This window comes from Leucopleurus acutus (assembly GCF_964270905.1).
Source record: "Leucopleurus acutus genome assembly, chromosome: 2".
Classification (NCBI taxonomy): Eukaryota; Metazoa; Chordata; class Mammalia; order Artiodactyla; family Delphinidae; genus Leucopleurus; species Leucopleurus acutus.
The window spans coordinates 102,264,442-102,286,313 of record NC_139143.1 but is presented as its reverse complement, the minus strand read 5'-3'; the positions used below and the strand labels follow the sequence as shown (position 1 = coordinate 102,286,313).

At 35.2% G+C, this 21,872-nt stretch overlaps 1 protein-coding gene across 1 annotated transcript in view; it reads left to right on the top strand.

Moving 5' to 3' along the window:
* The window catches only part of RNPC3 (RNA binding region (RNP1, RRM) containing 3), a 57,567-nt gene extending 55,449 nt beyond the window's left edge, over positions 1–2,118 (top strand). Inside the window, exon 16 of the transcript XR_014326015.1 lies at positions 2,104–2,118. The gene's annotated coding sequence lies outside the window, so the exon portion shown is untranslated. The remainder of the gene's footprint in view (positions 1–2,103) is intronic.
* Positions 2,119–21,872: the final 19,754 nt, after the last annotated feature.

The following is a 21,872-nucleotide window of genomic DNA, read 5'->3' as shown; positions in this document are numbered from 1 at the left end:
GCTGATGTCATGTTAGTTTTGTTACTTTTTAGAGTGGTTATTTCTCTAATGTAAATGCTAATTGTCTTGTTCTTTGGTCTTATTTTCTATATCAATAAAACAAGATGATTATATTTAGATATGTGTTTTCAAATTACCAGAAAAAGGGACATTACAATTAATCGCATATTTTTTATAAATCTACAATTTCATGACTATATATTAAAATATGTTTTTATACAATGTTTTGAAATTTTAGTTATTATTTAAAATCTGGAAACCACTGGACTAGTTTATTCCAATAGTCTCTCTCAAGGTTAACATTCTCTGATCTTACGGTTTATTCTTCCCTTGACTTCCTACATCCCAAGAGAAAGAAAATGTCATATAAGAATGTTTTATGAATCAAATATCTTAAGGGAACTTAATGGTTGTATCAATCAGGGTAGAATAAGTTATGCTGCAGTAACAAAGAACTAAAAATTCTCAGTGCCTTACAATAGCAAAGTTTATTTCTCTTGTTCATCTCAGATCAACAAGGGATTCTTCGTATCAGTCACTTTACATTCTGTCACAGAAACATATTGACACATTTTTTACCATATAGAAGCCCCAAAGTAAAGCATTACTTCTGTTTGCATCTCATTGCCAAAGCAAATCACATGAGCACTCCTGAATTCAATAGGACAGGGATATATATTTCACCTGCAGGGAGGAGCACTGAATATTTATAAACAACAATATATTCTGTGGGTGAGTATGATATTAGGAATAAAAACTAACAGAAAAATGAATTTATTTAAAATGAAAATTAGAAAAACAGGAAATTTGAGAATAACTCTTACTACTTCTCCAATCTTCTGAACATATTAATATTAGCTAAACAGAAATTTCCAGATATCAAAATATCTTCACGTATATTTTTTTTTTTTGATTTTTTAGAACAACCCAGTGAGGGAGATTAAAAAGACTGAATTGTGGCTAAAGTCTCACTACAGAGTTAGATTGTTTGGTTTTGAATTTCAGTCTCAACATTTACTAAAATATGTTCATGGACAAATTGCATTGCTTACTTTCTCAGTGCCTCAGTTTCCTTCTTTTAGGACTGAATATAATCGTAATTCTATCCTGAATTTATATATCTGTGAGGAGTCAAAGTGATAACACATGGAAATGGCACATAGTAACACTCAATGCATATTGCTAGTTGTTAATTATTTTTTGTATTTTTATCATTTATCAACAGTACTATGATTCCCATTTTCTAAATGAAAACCTAAATGCAATCTATAGACTTTAATGTTTCTCTAAGGTTCACACAGTAGATGGCAAAGCTTGGATTCAAAATTAGATTTTTGGTTTAGAGATTTTGTTTACATTCTAGTCACACTTATTTAACTAATTTGACACAATCATATTCTAATCTGTGTCTTTAAGGTTATTTTAGCAAAAGGTTGTTTGTTTTTTTCCTATGGATTGATATAAATGGTTCAGGAAAAAAAAACTGCCTGAGATTGGGAGAGGATATTGAGAATAAGAAAGGAAGACAAAGAGAAAGCAAGCAACTGAAAAGGTACAGTGTAATTAGAATAGGTGGCAGGGCAGCCAACTGAGCTGGTGGACGGAAGTCAGTGGTTTGCTCGGGAAGCAGGAGTGATAGTGGCCAATCTGGTGCCGTTGTGGAGCTCAGATTAGACTTTTTGTACAAATTGGATTTGGAGAATTAGAGCAGGATTGTAAGACCACCTACTGAAAGGAAGAGTATTATAGGAAATCTATAAAGTCCTAAATTCAGCATTTTTTTCCTAACTGAAGAGAAAGCAAAACCAGAACTGTGTGACTTCGTTGTTTTATAATTGAAATGACTAAACTGTGGATTTGAGAGACTGCTGACTTTAGGGAAGTCAATGTGGTAAGTTATTTTAATGGCTTTTGTGTATCATATAGTTCCCCCCTCCCTTTTTTCTTGAAATAGGTGGTTTCTGTCATATGCTTTGATATAGTTCAGAGTCTCACAATCTGTTTTAGGTTTGTTGACAACTCAAGTTTCAGTTTCCAGCAGCGTATACTGTTTGTGTTTGAAATGCGTCTGAGGCTTGGCTCAAAATGTTTCTCTCATTTCAGAAATGTGGTATGCAAACTTCATTATCTTTGCCTTCATTTCTCTAACTTTCACATGTGACTTATTATCCTGAGAATAAACCTTATGGGTAAGTCTGAGCTAATAATTTTTTTTTCTTAACATTGGATATGTTTTATTGAAACTTCAAATATAAATTTTCAAATATAAATACTCCCTAAAAAGTACTGCTTTGTTGTTAAGCTATTACCAAATATCCTATTTAATATTTAGGAATTCCCAAGACATCTTATTTAGCACATTATAGTAACCATAAGAGCTTTAAAATAAAAAGAAATTTCCTCTATTTAGAGCAATCCAGAAAAAATGAGGTGTGGGCAACAGAGCATTGATACCAGTATCACTAATTATGAATAGCTTCTCTGAGGAGAACCATTTTAGGAAAACTATAGTGGGAAGTAGACATAACTATTTCAAGTTCTTATTTTTTTGTTTTGTTGTTGATGCCAAAGATGCCAAGAATTTGTTTGCATTGTTTATTTCCCATGATATAAATATACTTTAGTTGTTTTAATTACTCTGCTGTGAAGTTTATAACTCTTTAGATTGACTGAGATGAAAATTAAGATTAAATGAGAAAACATATGACAATGGCTGATCCTTGGTAGAAGCTTATTATATGTTTGCATATCTCCACCTATGCTAGGATGCTAATAAAGTCCCCCAAATTGTGTTTGCAAGTTATCCTTTATTTTAATAATATTTTTAAATGCTTTGTGAAAAACACTTACTTGTTACTTAAAGAACAGTTCAGAGATAACTGATGAGGCAATGAGGAAAAGTTGTTTCAAAACTAACATGTAGATTGCCAGAAGCTCTAAAGAGTTTTTAAAAATGAGAAGAGAATGGGGAAAAAATTGCAGGTAGAAAACATTGCTGGTTCTTTCTTATCACTGTCTGTTCCTCTGGGGGATAAAAATATGTCTGAGATGTAGAAAGTATTATTAGAATTTGGGAATAGTGGAATGGAAAGACAGAATGTCCAAGTAATGATAAGTGAAAGTGGGAAGAGAACATGAGTTTCTAGCAGTTTGAATAGTACCAGAAGTAAAAATAGCAATAAAATAATAACAATATTACAGCAACCAAATACATTGAGCTTTTACTGTATCCATGCACTGGGATAACAGCTTTATATGTGTTAATCCATTTAATCATCATAACAGCTCTATGAGGTACATACTACTTTTTCTAGTTTACAGATAAATTTAGAGAGGTTACTTTCCAGGATCACACAGCAGATAAATGGTAAGGTCAGGATTTAAACAATGCTTAGTCTAACTCCTAAGGTCGTAGTCTTAACCATTACATTTTAACATTTGGAACCTTGGGTCAAATATGAAGTTCAAATGTTCTCTTCTCTAACTCTCAACTCTTTATCACCATCAGCCATATGTCATCCACTATTTAGTCAGTCTTCTCTCCTATTCTGTTTCTAATATTCATGTACATTCAGTTAGTCTCTTGTCCTCCTTGCAAATTTTCCTTCCTATTTGTTTTTGAATACCTTTCTTTGGTAATTAAACTCCTCTCCCTATGTTGAAGGTAACTCTTTATATGTTCCCTACTACCTGCCCTATCATATAGACTGCAGAGTTATAACATTGGATTCAATATGTCTATTGGTACCTTGTCAACTTTCAAGGGTCCAGCTCTCTAGGCCTGATAATCCCACCAGAGTGAAATGGCCTACACATACTAGTTGCTTATGAATGGTATCTGTTCCGACTGGTTGGTGTCTGTGCTAAATTAGTTGTTAAATCTTTTGTGTGCCATTTCTGAAGCTATCATTTCTTTGTTGAAAGCTTCCAAGTCTCTCTTCTTCTTTCTTCATATCTAATTTTTTTATAGCCCAAACTCAGTATATTCCATATTAGCTCTTCAGTTTCCCTAAATCAATCTGCCTCTAGGTTGCACTATGCATGATAATGCCATTGTCATTGTTCCACTAACTAAACTTTAAATCATAGAGTTCTCTTTGATTCTTCCTTTTCTCTATTCCCCTACATCTGATTAGCTACCATTTCCGTAGAATTATCTCCACCAAATCTATTGCATCTCTCCTCTCTATATCAATTCATTATTGCTGAATAACAATAATTTATTATGTCTCATATGTCTATGGTTGACTAAGTAGTTCTTCTGCTGATTTAGCTCTGGAACAATCATTCAACTAACAGTTAGCTGGTAGGTCAACTCACATGGTTAGAATGGCTAGGGCCAATTAGATATCTCCATGTGGCCTTCCCAGTTATCATCACAACACAGTGGTCTCAGATTTTCAAGAGATGTGCAGATGCTAATCAAACTTCTGTTTGTGGCTTGTTTGCTGACATCCCTCTGGACAAAACAAATTATAAACCAATTCCATAATCTATGTAGGAAGAGATTCCACGAAAATATGGATACTGTCAAGTGTCATTCATTGGGTGGCACTTATTGTTACAGTTTACCACAGTCTCCTAATTTTCATTTTTACTGCTGAAATCATAGTTCAGATTTTCATCACTACTCTGTTTTACTACTGCACAAGGTTTCGATTGTTTCTATCTCAGTTCTCTTTGCCTGCCAATCCATCTGCTATACTCCAAAAGCTCCAGTCATGTTACTTTCCTTTTTAAAAATAAACAAATGAATAAAAACCTATAACTTCTCCTAGCTATCAGAAGAAAGTCTGCTTTCTTCTCCCTAACTTTGAGAGCCCCCAATATAACTTTCCTAAGTCCTATGGCTCCCCTACTTCTAACTCAATGTTCTACAAAACTATATTAATTTCTTGCTATTGTCCTTGCCTAATTCCTACAATTGCTATATTTTTTCTTGCTTAAAAGCCATTTCACCTTATCTCTTTTCATTAAAATCGAATCTATTCTTCAAGTCAATTTTACCTTCCCGTATTCCCATCAGTTACAAAGGATTTTCCTATTAGTGAAATCCTAAAGCACTCTACTCATCTCTCTCTTAAGATAGTGATCATATCCTTCATTTTATTATTGTTATTTGTATTTGCGCATGGACGTGTCCTTTCTCAGACTTAGTATGAGAAAGGTGCTACAACAGTGTTGTCCAATAGAAATATAATGAAAACCACATATGTAATTTTAAAAAATTTAGTAGCCATATTAAAAGAGATAAAAAGAAACTAGGAAATTTAATGTTAATAATAAACTTTATCTAGCCTAATGTATCACAAAATATTATCTCAGCATGTAAACAACATACTAATTAATTTTTTACATTGTTTTTCATGCTAACTTCAAAATCTGGAGTGTATTTTACATACATATCATATTTCTGTCCAGATAAATCATATTTCAAGGGTTCAATAGCAAAGTGTTGCTTTTGGCTACCATATTGGACATTACAACCTGAGAATTCTATGAGAAACATTGGTGTAGTACAGAGAATGTTGACTCGTGGTAGGATGATTATCAGATTTTGGCCTTGTTACTTATTATATGAGCCTGAACAATTTATTCAGTCTCTCTTAGCCTTAGTTCCTTTATGTATACAAAGTTTTTGCAAGGATTAGAGTTGACTGTATTACACAGTTTCTGACATGGTGTTCATTTACTTAAAAAAAACCAATGTGGACATGACCCAACCTACACCAATGTCTTGCAAAATACCTGGATTTTAGAGTCTGTATATTGTAACCATTTATTGATCACATAAGCCATTATACTATTTTTTTTGCAAGGAATATTAAATATGAAGTCTACCTTTAAGAAGATTGGTCCCAGAACGATGGCCATATAAATACTTATTTTTTACAATATAAATCAAATATCACTTAATAATATCATATAAGTTAAAAAGCTGTCTTACAGAGGAGTCATTAACTATTCTGGAAATATCAAGGTAAGCTTCATACAGATGCTTTTTTAACTGCATCTGAAAGGAAGAAAAGTTACCAGATATTCAGGGGTGATGGAAGGGAACCATAGAAAATTAAATAAAGTGCATGAAAGTCATGGAGGAATAAAATTCCTTGTAAAATATGAAGAAATTTTAGTTTTGCAATGGATAGGTGTTAGGGACTTCATGTTTGTGTTCCACCCCACCAAAAATTCAAATGTTGATACCCCAACTCCCAATGGAATGGTATTAGTCTATGGGGCCTTTGAGAAGTAAATACATTAAGGTGAAGTCATGAGAGTGAAGCCCCCCGATGGGATTAGTGTTCTTGTAAGAAGGGAAAGAGACTGAGATTTTCTTTACTCTACACCATGTGAGGATACAAGAAGAAGGTGGCCATCTGTGAACGTGGAAGGGGGTTCTCACCAGACATTGGATCTTCTGATATTTTGGTCTTGGGTTTCCCAGACTCCAGAAATGTGAGAAATAAATATTTAATTATAAGCCATCCAGTCTATGGTATTCTTGTTATAGCAGCTTGAACTGAATAAGAAAATAGGGCACAGAATATATTCATAAAGTAGGACACAGAGTATATTCATAAAGTGGGTGAATATGGACCCACTTTGGGTCCTAGAAAGGACCAAAGGAGAGCATTAGGATTCATAGAGTGCTCTTGGTACCCTCTCCAAAAAGCTAGTACTTCCTCATTTTTCATCATCTTAATAAATGGTATCACCAAATACCTATTTCTTTAATATTTCTCTTTCCCTCATTCTTCAGATTGAATCTATGTATAAACCTATTGCCTTTCTACCTCTGAGATGTATTCTGTCAGTGCAGCACTCCAAGCCACTTACTACTTTCCTAGACCACTGAAAAAGCCTAACTGATCTCCTTGCCTCCACTGTTGTCTTCCTGTAATCCAGTTTCTTCACAGAAGAGGAAGAATGATTTTTTTAAAGTAAATCAGAATCTCTTAGCTCGCCTTCTTTGAGCCCCAATGGCTTTCTCTTTCATTATGTTCCAAAGGGTGCTACATGATCTGGCCTACCTCTCTGACCTAATCTTGTTTTACTCTCCCCTTGATCACACATTTTTTAGATGCACTGCCTTTATTTTATTTTAGTGTCACTGAGTATTCTAAGCTTTTTTCTACCTGGGCTTTTACTATTGCACTTTCTTCTATCTAGGTTGCTCTTTCTCCTATCTTCAAATAACGGGCTCCTTCTAATCCTTCAAATTCTACCTAAAAATCACTTTCTCCGAGATACCTTCCCTGACTATTCAGGCTAAAATACCCTGATGGTGAAGTCATTTTCTATTTTATTACACTGTTATTTCATACTAGTTCTTACTGACATCTTAAATTGTTTTATTATTATCATTATTTACTCATGTATTTTCTTTCCTTTCCATTAAAATATAAGCTGCTCGAGGAGAAAATCTTGTCTGTCTTGTTCATCATCGTATCCTGAATATCATCCTTGTGCTTTAGCAAAAGGCAGACACTCAGTTAATGCTTGTTGAATGAATGGATCTTTTTCCCCACATGTACTATATTCTCTCTAGTAGGATTTCATGTATTAAGAAGGAAAATAGATGTGAATGTATTAATCTAGTGTTTTATCAGGTATAAGAGATATTTGGTTATAAGAGATAAGAGGGGAAAAAAAAGCCACACTCTACTGCTATAGCCAATGAATTAAGCAAAGGATTTGATAGAGGGTGCAGGGGGAAAGGTCTGTTTCCTCAATTCATGGTCATTCATCTTCCAAATAGTTTCTTAAATCTTAATGTAGAAAGTTCAGTAACTAAAAATATTGGTTGTGATACCAGAACTGAATTGAATATTCTGTTTCTTTTTGAAATTGAAACAATTGCAAATGTTTGCAGTAGGTACTTAAGGCAATATTTTGACTGTGAATTCAGTTGGCTCTAATTGTTATTTTCCTTCTATTAGTGTAGCACTTTAGAAATAAGATCTAATCCTGTTAAATAATAATTGCTTACAGACTTTTTATATGTATATATATAGATGTGTGTATATATATATATAATGCAAGATGTTTAAAAAGGTTAATATTCCCTCAATAAGGAAAACATTGTTATAAAATGTCATTTAGATCAGCTCTAATAAGTAACCAACTTGAAAAACTCAGAAAGGCATAAAAAAACACGTATACTTAAATAATTATAATATCATTACAATCAACATTTTTTTATGTTTTAGAAGATTCTCATTAACCTTTTTGTCAAAGGCATTTCTAAGAACTCAGAAAAGCATATTGAAAAACATGTTTGTTGCCATTAACACCATTTGCCCAGCTATGCATCTCTAATATATGTCTGTATTTCTTACATAGGGTGTTTCTAACAATTAGTTAGGGGTAGCTGATTTAATGATGATTCCCATACAAAGTCATAACACTTGGGTGCTTTTTACAATATAAATGCCCTTTCATGTTTAATAAGTTAAAAACTAAAAGACACAAATTATGCAGTCTATAATAATTAATTATCTGGAGCTCACAGGAATCTTCTCCTACATTCTCTATATTCTTTTTTTCATTCTCTTTCCAATGGCTTTCACATGATGATGTTTTATGTCTTTGGTTTCCTCTCTTAACCCCTAATACAAATGGATGTTTATGTAGGGCTCTCATGACACCATTTACTCTGAGTTTTCTTCCTGATCCTCTAGCTATTCTCCTTCACCTTGACTGTAAATGTGGAATTTATTAACGCTTTCATCTAGGTCTTCTTATAATTTTCAGTTGTTTTATTTTAATGATTGAATAAGAAAATAGAAGCCATAACTTGGAAGCTCTCTCTTCTTTTTACCCACAAATCTATCTATATTTGCCCCTGTCATTTTCTTCTATCCTCCTGTTTTGATGAACAAAGTGCACTTCATTTTACCAAAGTCCATTCCCTCCATTTTTACCTTTGTGAGGACTTTATTTCTTAAATTATCCTTTCTCTTCTGATTTAACAGTCTTTCTTTTTCTGGCAGATTAGTCCCCTCAGATTACATATATCACATTAGAATCTTTCAACTAAAATATCCGTGACCCTCAGTTTTTCCCTACTTAGTCAAACTGCTGCGTTTTCATCACACAGTCTCAACATCCTCAACACTAGTTATTTTTCCTCTCCTTACTGTTCAGTTTCCATCATCACTTTATTTAATCTGCTCTTGTCAACATAAAATATTTGTTACTCATACAGTGTACCTTTTTTATCCTCATCTTGCTCTACTTCACAATAGGATTCAATATGGAAAGACACTCTCACTTCCTCTCTTCCTTTGGCCTCTGTGATTGTACTCTCTCCTTGTTTTCCTTCTCTCTCACTAATTGCTCTTTTTCAGATTTTTTTTATTGTCTTACTTTCCCTTTGACCTAAGAACTCATTTGGATCTAATTTTCTTTCTTTTCAATCCTCTCTTTGAAGTGTTTGCCATCATTTCCACGGATTTAAAACACAAACTTTGGCATGGAGGCCTGCATCTTGAAAGCAGATCTTATCTTGGACTTCAGCCTCACATTTACAGGAGATGCTTCACATCTCTACTTCACTGTTTCACAGACATCTCCTACTTAACATATCCAAAATGTGACCTTTAATTTGTTTCTTCAAGAAGCCTTTTGGTATTCCCCACTGCTCTGTTTCACCACTTACTAAGATAACTGAGGTATTTCCTTGATTTTTTTCCCCCTTCTCTTAACAACTTGCCCTACTTCTTCATATAAACCTTAGCATGATCTATGAATTTTTATCTTCAAACTATCTCTTAATTCCTTGCACTTTTTTTCTTGTATCCTCTTCCACCTCTTCATCCAGGTCATCATTATGTCTTGCCTGTGTTCCAAAACAACTTTTCTCCTGTTTGTACTGTTTTACTTCCTCAATTGATTTTACTACAAACCACAAAATAATATTCATAGTATTTAAGTCAAATTACAAACTCACATGCCTAACACTATTACATTTTTATTGCATTTAGACTAAAATCTCAACTCCTCATGATAACCTACAATACTACACATTATCTGGCATGAACCCAGCCCTCGAACCTCAGCTTTGCTCTTTCCCTTGGCAATCCCATACCCTCAGTCATGATGGCCTTTCTTCATTTACTTGAATGGGCCATGTTATTTTTCACCTTGGAGATTTTTGGGGATGTTTACCCCCACTTATTTTGGAATGCTCCTAACCTAGGTTTTAGTATGGCTGGCTCCTGTTCTTTATAAGTGGTCCCATAACTCAGTGACTGGCATCACCAGTCATTCAGTTCTGCAAGCAAGAAATCTGGTCTCATCGTTGAAACCCTCTTCTCATATGTCACTCAGACCATCATGCATTCAGAATCACATTCCTAATTTCCCTTCTAAATATTTCTCGACTGAGTTCTTTTCTCTCTCCACTGCCACTATCTAGCCATGTTTTTGTTAAATGACTAAAACTCTTATTTTACCAACATTATTACGAAGAAAACACCACAGACTCACAATTTAAAACCAGACTTTATTGTTTGTAACAAATGCATTGCAGGATGGATGCAGGGAGTCCAAACACAAGCCACGGCCTGGGAACACCTCACAGCAGTTTTGTAACACATCAGAATTACATGCTTTCTTTTAGGTAAGATTGTACACAGAGAACCCTTTTAAGAATTTCCTGGTCGTTAGCAGGGGAGTAGGGTAACCATGGTAATCAGGTATGTACATCCGGGAAGGGAAGATGAACATTATGGACTTAAGGCTGCAAACTTCAAAAAGGATATTTGAAAGGGATTCTATGATGGGATAGCAGTATTTGTACAGGGAGCATATGTGTATAGAGGTTAAAGAGCTTGTCCAGGAGAATAAAACATCAAGGACATCTATTGAAATTGTTACTATTAGCATATCAAACTGATAGAACTTCACATTCTGTTGACTATGGCGGGGCTCGCTTCAGCATCAGCATCTACCTTAGCCCTTCCTCTAATCATTCCTTTGTCTACTGTGCATCCAGAATGGTCTTCTCAAATCAGAAAACCACCACCAACACCAACACCTTTCCCAAACCCTGTCAATGGATTACCACTTACGTTAGAATAAAAGGCCAAAATTCTTAGCAGGGCTATTAGACTTTTCTGCATCTGAAGCCTCATCTCCCAAACTCTCCTCTTCAACTTTTTTTTTTTTTCCTATAGCCATACTAATCTTTTAGTTACTCAGATTCACTGAGCTCCTTTTATCTCTTCAAGTTCAACTCTGGGAGATTCTGCCTCTTCTTCTTGGAAGGATCTTTTCTCACCTCTTTCCCTAATTAACTGCTATTCATCATTCAATTCTTAGTTCAAAGGCCACTCCTATAAAGTCATTTATCCAGGATTAGGTCAAATTCCCCTACTATTGTCATGACTTTCTGTACTTTCATTCTTACCACTCACCATAAATCCATAGGACAGTGTCTATTTTGGTCTTTATTGAATCCTCAGTCGCAGGACAGGGTCTGGCAGATATTATTTAAGAACTCAATAATTATTTGTAAGATAAAGTGACATAATGAAAGAGAAGAAGAAAAGAAAAACATGTCAATTTTTGAGAAGTAGAAACTTAGTAAATATAAGGCCTTGGAATAGAGTTATTCTCCTCATCCTCAGTCTAATTCTTCCCACATTTCACCAATTCCTGATTACCTTGATTTCTCAGGTCATAAATGTCCTGGGATCTCAATAGAAGCAGAAGAAGTATAGACATACCTCAGAGATATCGTAGGTTCAGTTCCAGATCACCATAATAATGTGAGTATCTTAATAAAACCATTCACAGAATTTTTTTGGCTTCACCAGTGCATGTGAAAGTTATATTTATAGTGTAATCTGTTAAGTGTACAATAGCATTATATCTTTCAAAATGTACGTGCCTGTTTGAAAAAATACTTTATTGCTAAAAGAGGCTCTCATCTGAGGCTTTAGTGAGGCACAATAGTTTTACAGTAATAGCATCTAATATCACTGATCACAGATCACTGTAATAAATATAATCATAATGAGAAAGTTTGAAATATTGCGAGAATTGCCAAATGTATGACAAAGTAACAAAGTGAGCAGATGCTGTTGGAAAATGATGGCTTTAAACTTCCTCTGTACATGGTTGCCACAGACCTTCAATTTGTAAAAAGTGCAATATCTGCAAAGCACAACAAAACAAGGAACAAGATATGCCTGTATTTGAAAAAAATTCAACATTCTTCTGTCAACAAATGAAGTATAGAAGGAATGTACCTGAACATAATAAAAGTCGTACAGGACAAGCCTATGGACAACATCATACTGAAAGGTGAAAAGCTGAAAAATTTTCCTTTAATATCAGGAACCTCACCTCTCCTCATTTCTATTCAAAATAGTATGGGAACTTCTAGCCAGAACAATTGGGCAAGACAAAGACATAAAAGACATACAAATGAGAAAGGAAGAATAAACTTGTCTCTGTTTGCAGATGACATTATTTTATATATGAAAACTCTTAAAGGCTCCAGCAAAAATCTTTTAGAATTAGTCAAAAAATTCAGTAAATTTACAGAGGACAAGATCAACATGAAAAAATTAATACAATAACAACAAGCTATCAGAGAATGTAAAAAAGCAATCCCATTTACAACCGCACCAAAAATAATAAAATACTTAGGAATAATTTAACCAAGGGAGTGAAAGATCTGTATGCTGAAAACTGTAAGACATTGAGGAAAGAAACTGAAGAAGACGTAAACCAGTGGAAAGATGTCCTATGTTCTTGGATTGGAAGAATTAATATTGTTAAAATGTCCATACCACCCAAAGTGATCTATTATGAACAGTGCAATCCCTGTCAATATTCCAATAGCATTTTTCACAGAAATAAAATTCAATCTTAAAATTCCCATATGGAATCACCGAAGAGCTTGAATATCCAAAGTCATCTTGAGAATGACAAAGAAAGCTGGAGGCATCACACCTCCTTATTTCAAACTAAATTTCAAAACTACAATAATCAAAATAGTATGGTATTGGCCCAAAACTAGGCAACAGAGCCCAGAAATAAACCCTCACATATGTGGTCAAAAGATGTTTGACAGGGGTGCCAATACCCATCAATGGGGAAAAGATAGTCTGTTCAATAAATGGTGTTGGAAAATCTGGATATCCACATTCAAAATAATGGAACTGGTCACCTGTCTTACATCACTGAAACAATTTTATTTGAAATGAAAGATTAAATGTAGAACCTGACAGCATAAAACTCCTAGAAAAGAACAGGAAAACGCTTCAGGATATTGGTCTCAGCAGTGATTTCATGTATATGACACCAAAAATCACAGACAAAGGAACCCCAAAAATAAACAAGGAGGACAAGATCAAACTAAAGAGTATCTGCATAGCAAAGAAAACAGTCAGTAAAATAAACAAGGCAATCTATGGAATGGGAGAAAATATTTGCACACGGTGTATCTGTTAAGGAGTTAATATTCAAAATAGATAAGGAACTCTTACAACTCAGTAGAAAAAACCCAAATAACCCAATTTTAAAATAGGCAAAGGACTGAGTGGACATTTTTCAAAGAAGACATACAACTGGCCAGAGGTACATGAAAAGGTGCTCAACATCACTCATCATCAGGGAACTAGCAAATCAAAACCACAAGATATCACCTCACACGTGTTAGGATGTCTATTATCGAAAAGACAAGAGATACCAAGTGTTGGCAAAGATGTGGAAAAAGGTAACCCAGGTATACTGTTGGTAGAAATGTAAATTGATACAACTATTATGGAAAACAGTATGAAGTTCCTCAAAAAATTAAACGTAGTACTACCATATGACCAAGCAATCCCACTCCTGCATATAGATTCGAAATAAATGAAATCAATATCTCGAATTGATATATGCACCCTCATGTTCAGTGCAGTATTACTCACAATAACCAAAACATGGAGAAAACCTAAATGTCTATCAGCAGTGAATGGATAAAGATAATGTTATATGTCAACTTGAAGGGCATTGTGCTGAGTGAAATAAGCCAGGCAGAGAAAGACAAATCTTGTATTGTATTACTTATGTGTGGTGCATTAAAAAATTAGAATTGAACTCATAGAAAGAGAGTAGAAATGGTAGCTGTCAGGGCCTGGGGGTGGGGTGGGGGGGCAAATGGAGAGATGTAGTCCACAGGGTACAAACCTTCAGTTATAAGGTGAATGAGGATCTACTGTACAGTGAGGTCACTATAGTTGATAATATGGGATTGTACACTTGAAATTCGTTTAGAATAGATTTTAATAGTGCTTACCAAAAATTTTTTTTAAAAAAGGGAGTTAACTATGTGAGGTGATGGATGTGTGAATTAAATTGCTCTTGGCAATCACTTCATAGTGCTAATGTTATATCTGATCATCACATTGTACATTTTAAATATATAAAGTTTTATTTGTCAATTATTCTTCAATAAAACTAGAAAAAAATCATGGGGAAGTCAAATACCTTGACAAAACCCCATCACGTTTCTAGGATTTTCAAACCATAAGAGCTGTCAACTCTTTGGTACACTATACCCTTATTATGTCAACCAAGTACTCCCAAACAGGCAAAATGATGCCACATGGTCTGGGTATAATACATTTGAAATCTGTTTTTTCTTTGTTCACAGTATTTTCTAATCCTTTTCTCATGTGTAATAACTTGTTAACAGTTTCTTCCTTTAGATGTTTCATTTTATCTACAGAAGTAATTCTGCCTATGAATACTGAGTTATTTCTCTTCTCATGGAAGGGAAAGTACCTATTTGTGTTGAAGAATTATTATTTGTGATTAGACTTCCATTTGTAACTCAAAACTGAGCCAACAAACACCATCATAGAGTATGACGGATAACAGAATGATTGGAATATTAGCTCATGCCTTTGCAGAGTAATCTCAATATTATGATGATCAGAATCATTTTTTATTATCATTCAGCTTCCAAATAGAGTGCCCCTAGATGCTGAACCAATATGTGATATAAGCTTCCAAAAAGGCACTTATGTTCAATAAACCAAATCTCTAAAGAGATTACTTTCTGTGGTATGTAGAGATAAGTCAGATGGTTTTTGCAAAGGATAGAAAAGTCTTCACGTATTTAAACCAAAGTTTTTAGAACATTTGCATTTTGTTCTTATGGCTGTCAAAGCAGTTTCCTTCCTTCCAATATGAAAGTGTGAAAAATATGGAAAAAGTTCAGGGTCTTTATTCAGGGCTAGTTCAATTGACTTAATTTTTCTTCTCTTTTGTTTCCCACTGCAAGCCTCTTAAAAAAAATAATAAGTCTAGAGATAAAGGAAAAAACATCTAGATCCCTCAGATGTAGCTTAGAATTTGTTGCAGAAAATTATAAAGTTTTAGAAGAAATCATTCAAGGGCTCCAATAAAAACAATACTTCCAAAAAAAAACCAGAATGGAAAGTGATAGATTAAAAGACCTTTAAAGGTCTTTCACAAGAAATTGAACAGATCAGATGCAGATGTGCAGTCTGTTTGCTCTTTTTGTCCTTAAACATAGACTCTGGGGAAAAAAAAGTGTGGGTAAGAGCCACTCACATAATTTGTTTTTAGGTAGAAATGGGTGTCTTGAAAGGGTTTAGGTACAAAGAGCACGATTTACACTAGAATAAAAGGTAAAATATGTATTATTTCCCTATGATAGCAAATCTGCAAAATACAACTGATATTTTGGGATACTTTTCAAGGTCTTATGTGTTATAAAATGATTATATGTGCATCAGTTCAATGAATGGACATTTTGGAAACACTTCTTTGAAGCTCAGTTTCCTCACCTGTAAAATGAAAGGAATATCTACTGTTTTAGTCTGATGTATCAAATGAGAAATTGTATATAATATACTAATCATTATTTCTGCCTAAACGCATATTTCTTCATGTCCTCAATAAAGATGTGTTTCTTATCTTTTAACTTTATTTATTTATTATATTTATTTTAAAATTTATTTATTTATGGCTGTGTTGGATCTTCGTTTCTGTGCAAGGGCTTTCTCTAGTTGTGGCAAGTGGGGGCCACTCTTCATCGCGGTGCGAGGGCCTCTCACTATCGCTGCCTCTCTTGTTCTCTGCGGAGCACAGGCTCCAGACGCGCAGGCTCAGTAATTGTGGCTCACGGGCTCCGTTGCTCCGCGGCATGTGGGATCTTCCCAGACCAGGGCTCGAACCCGTGTCCCCTGCATTGGCAGGCAGATTCTCAACCACTGCACCACCAGGGAAGCCCTGTTTCTTATTCTTAGTGCTGAGGTCTGTCAGCCTAATACTCGCCTAAAATCTAACTCAAGGAAGAAAGAAAATCACAGAACATTGGAACTGGAGCAGAAAGTAACATTCAACTCTAACTTGAACTCTTGCCAGGGTCAGTCTGTGAGTGCTTACCTGTAAAAGTCAGTTGACAGAAAACCTCTCTGTCTTGAGTTTAGTACTTCTGATTCAGTTCTAGGTCATAGCATCTGTAGGAATGCCTCTATCAGAAACGTCAGCTTAGCTTTGTATATTATCTTCCATGTGCTATAGGGCCGCAAGTAAAGATTAAGTAAATTCTGTAGCTTACAATGAAAGCACATATCAATCAATCCAACATATGTTTATTAAGTGCATAGGACTCTTTTAGGTACTTTGAAACATGTAACCCATGTTTAAGTAGGAGTCTAGTTGTGAGAGCGAAAGAAAACTATGTGATACATTAATAAAAATAGAGGAAAATATTGTAACTGTGCATAATGAAGTATAGGTAGTAGGTTGTTTGACTTCAAAGGAGGAAAATGATGCCTGTTCTGAAATGGTTGAGAAAGCTTTGTGGAAAAGGAAGGGCTTGATATATAGATGAGGATTTGTAAGGAGGAGAAAAGAGGGAGGAGTATTCCAAGAAGAAAGGTAGTGACAGAGGCACAGAGGAATGAAAGAGACTGTGTGGTGGTACTAAATAGATTAGTTGATTAATGAGGCTGGAGAGGGAGATTTATGGGATACGAGGGGAAAATAAGTTGGATAGGTAGAAAGAGACTAATATCAGAAAAACACATTTCCTGTCAAGGCTTTCCTAATAGATTTGGTATATCAATACCAGCAATGGCATTTCTGACTATGTAGAAGATCACTTTCTATGCAAGACCTTTAAATGTTTCCGTGGGGAAATTCTAGGAACTATCATTCCTTAAACTGATAGTAATACAGAGTTAATTTATTAAGTTTTAGGTTACATTAATTTTGTGGTCTGCTTCACTCCTCCTACTAGCCCCAAGCTGTGTAGTTTAAATGAAACTGAATTCAACACTTGTAGTCCACTTGCACATAGGTCTGCCAATCTTTGAATCCTTTCAGATTTGTGTAAACCTACGTCTGTCAATCCTCACTCCAGGCTACTATTGTCATGTGTTGAAATCACTGATTTTGAATGACAACCTACTTCCTGCTTACTATTTTTATATCACTGGGGATGGAAATAACAGAACTATCCCTTGATTTAACTGTCAGTCCAGTGACACCTCAAGCATACTATAACATTTTATAAAGCCCCTCAATCTGCCAGAAATGGATGGTTTTAGTAATATTGCTGGCTTTGTAGAAGATGAAAGTTTAGCTACGAAATGTTTTCCTGTACCAAAATGAGTATTAATACATTAAAAAAAATTAGAATAGAGACTTACATCCAGCAAAATCCTCCTCCAATGAGAATAAACTTAATTTTTTTTTCATTTGAGAAGGAAAGGCATTATTTGGTATAAAGGATTTTCTGCTTTATAGTCTAATGATACCAAATTAAAGAAGAAATTGGTATCCATTTTTTGTTGTTGTTAAAAAAAACAACAAAGGGAAGAAAAATAAAAAGGACTAATATCTACACAGAAATTTTTCTGAGTAAAAGAAAATATTTTGTGTAAATACAGTTTCATGTTATAGAGGTTTAATTTTAGAGGTACTATATGGAAACATTTCCAGTGTGCAGGCTTAGAGGTGTCACTACATAAGAGTCCATCTTCCCAGGTCCTGGGGTGAAACTTACTGAAAAAGCAAACAAAAATGTAAGGAAGATACAAATCAAAACGATTACCTTTATTTAAAAGCTAATAATGTAAGAGACTAGTTTTTATCAGCAGACGAGCGTCATTCTTAATTGTGAACCTAAGAATTAGATCAGCGTTTACACTCAAGAGCCTGAACTGGAGCAGGGCTCCCCTGGACAGAGCAGAGCCTCTCTAGAAGAAAAAAGCAGAATACCTTTATCAACCGACAAGAGAAAGAGAAGGAGCCGGGCTACATGTGTGCAGTATTTCCTTCCAAACTCATCAAAAAAGACTTTACCCACTTCCTCTAGCGAGTGAAGTGGCAGAGAGATGCCAGAGTGTTCGGTACATGTAGCTATTCCTCAAAATAGAAGAAGAAGATGAATAGAGAAAAATAATCTCCTTCATACGTTTTGGTGTTTTGAAAGTACAATAAGTGTGTTGTGTTAAAGTCAGTAGTTTTAAAGAAGAAAAAAAAATATGAAAAAATAAAGAACCTCAATTATAGTTTCTATATATTTTCACTGTTCCTTGCTAGTGACTCAGTAATAAATATTCAGAGCTCTCTCTAACAGTTCATTTGCTCTGGAATTCCTATCTATGCCCCATGATTGTCTTTGATTTTTCTCCCCCATTTGGAGCCTTCCTACCCTTATGCAACATTTGGTCATGGAAAACTCACAAGAATAGCATCCCACAATTTTACAATTTTACTCTCACAAGTTCTTCCATTAAAACTTTTTTTTCTTTTTGTTGGGGCTTCCCTGGTGGCGCAGTGGTTGAGAGTCCACCTGCCGAGGCAGGGGACATGGGTTCGTGCCCCAGTCCGGGAAGATCCCACATGCCGCGGAGCGGCTAGGCTCGTGAACCATGGCCTCTGAGCCTGCGCGTCCGGAGCCTGTGCTCTGCAACAGGAGAGGCCACAACAGTGAAAGGCCCGCATACCGCAAATAAATAAATAAACTTTTTTTCTTTTTGTTAACTCATCTCAACTAGTAACATGTTTGTCTCTCGAAGGACATACTAACTTCATTACAGTAAACGTGAAAGAGGGTTTACTGGGGAATGTTACAAACACAACACATATAATGCTTCACAGTTTCATTAATCCACAAAGAGTGATGCTTTGGCTGGCACATCTGGACTGGGTGACCACAGAAAGTGCTCAGCAGACAGAGACCCCCACTTCCCCAATGCAATATAAATATGGGAGGGAGCAGCCAATAAGTAGCTTTGTTAGAAAATATGGCTTCTGAGTCTAGCCTCTGGTATTCCCTGTTCTTCCATTGAGCTCACTCAGACCTGTGGAGTCAACCTTCTTAGTAACCTATCAAAAGAAAAGAGGAAATGAGTCCTCAAAGAAAATAAAATTTATCCCTTCTTACTGCCTCAAAATCTTAGTAGGTGTTAATGGCTTAATATATTGATAGTTTATATTAACTGAATTAAATTTTAATGATTATTTTAAAAATATCTCCTGGAGATAATGTCTTAACTCAGAGGTGTGACTGCAGTGGTAGGAATATCTAACAGGGAGGATATGTAGGTAGACTCTGAGCAGTCTTCCAACTGCCAAATGTCAGTCACTGACTACCACGTCACTTCCCACTAGAGGGTAAAGAATGCTCCGACTGTCAGAATCTGCCATAATCTACTTACACATCAGCTGAAAAGCTGCGTGGAAGTATGTTTGTTTTCTATTTAGCAGTAACATACGTATTCCACAGATGTACTCATGAGTGCAAATGAGAGAATGTTTCATTTTCTCTCTCAAGGGTACACTTAACAAGGAGCTAAGATCTTTTCAATTGGCGACGTTTAACATGGGACATATTCTGGTAAAGGCATGGCTAAAGGAGTGATAAGAAGAACACTTACTTTTTATAATGTGATTATTTAGGTTGTGGAGGAAAGGGATATTTCCTCTATGATGCATCATTTAGCATAATTATTGATTATTTTTTAGCTATTTATATGTGGATGTCATTTGGGTATACAGAAACAAATTACTTTTAGGAGTAAGGAGAAAATTTGTAATTTTCTAGGTAGGATAACTGTGTAGTCACATAGGTTACAAATGTGTTTTTTAACTTATCAGGACAATCCCCTCCCCCTGCCCCTTTTAAAATCAAAACCTCCTGTGGAAAATCAATGTATAAAACTCTAATAACGAGGCTCCTCTCTTTGGAATTGTGGTGGGATATTTGGGAGCTGGATTCCCTGCCCTCACCTCCTCCCTCCTTGTCCAGGAACACTTGAAAGCATCTATAGGGGCATGATATGTTGCTTTTAAACTTAAGTACAGGAAGAAATTTTGTAAATGCTATATTTTTGATTTTTAAATTCAATACCTTCTGTGGAAAATGTTTTTGAGACCTTTAAAAGTTACAGTGTTCGAAAGAATATTATGAAATAATCTGTAATATGTCAAAATGTTCTATTTTTAACAACAGCATTTTTATACAATATATTATGTTGAAAATAAGTGGAATGTAACTCACAGGGAGTGTGAAAAGCTGAATAGTTTTTAGCTGCAATAATGCTACATAATCAAGAAACTCAAAATCTTGGGAGCTTAAAACAACAAATGCTGAATTTTCCTGCTCTGAGGTCTGCAGGTTGTTTGAGACAGCTCGGCTTCATGATGTCGTTTACCTGGGCTTGACTTCAGGCTGTGAGTTAAAGTCATGTCTGATCCATTTTCTTCAGTCAGTGGCCGCTCAAGGTATGTTCTTTTCATGATGCAAACAGAAATACAGGGACCAAGTCTTGTCATGAAAGAACATTTAAAGCCTTTGCTTGCCTCAGTGTGAAAATATTCCATTGATTAAAGCAAGACACATGGACAAGCCTAAGAGCTCTATTAGTGGCTTTGAGTAAGAAGTAATGCCATTTGAGTAAGCAGATATACTCTGTATACTTTAATAGGAAGAATTGCAAAGCCATATGGCAAAAGATTTGCATGTATATTTCTTTAGCATTGACAAACTACAGAATTTGGAATAATAATCCAGACCAAAATTATCAAAGGCAAGTACAGACAAAAACCAAACTCAACATTTATCATGGACACTTCAAGACAAATAGGGTATACTAAATCCACAATGTACTTATTAGACAACATACTTACAAGTACATGCACACTTTCCACTACCATAATTCTAAGATTATGTAGTTTCCTTTTATAGTTAATTATTATAGTTAGCAATAACTTTTAGTGATAATTCCTTCCAGGGTATTATCCACATGAGCCAGAAGATTCGAACATGTGCGTGTGATGAGTATTTATTGTTCATCCCTGTCAAGCATCCCCACCTCCTTTAGTGGTAACAGTACATAAGTTTCCTGGTAAGAAGCCACACAGAGACCATATTTCACCCATTCTGTTAAGGCACAGTTAGCCTTATTTCTCACCTGCAGGGGTAGGCATGTGATCTATGCTGGAACAATCAGGACATTCCATTCCCTTGTTGCAGTGTTTGATTCAGGGGTGGGTTTATATGCCGAGCCAGACCAATTAAGAGTCAGTCTTGAGTCTTTGGCTTACACTGTTGGGAAAGAGGTGCTTACTTTTTTCTCTGAGTTTGCCAGTCTGCTTGGAAGTAAGCTTGACACTGCGTTTGACCAGTTTTGCCATGGTGTGGGAAAATGCTGCCTGAGAATGAAGCCAAGACACTGGAAAGCAGAGCCAAGAGATGGAGACAGAAAATGTCTTGAGGTTTCTTTGAGCTTTTAATTCCAGTCTGAAGCCATCTGTATCCCTTAACTTCCCAGTGACAAAGCTAACAAATTGTTCTTGATTGTTTTTCCCACTTGAAATCCAAAGCA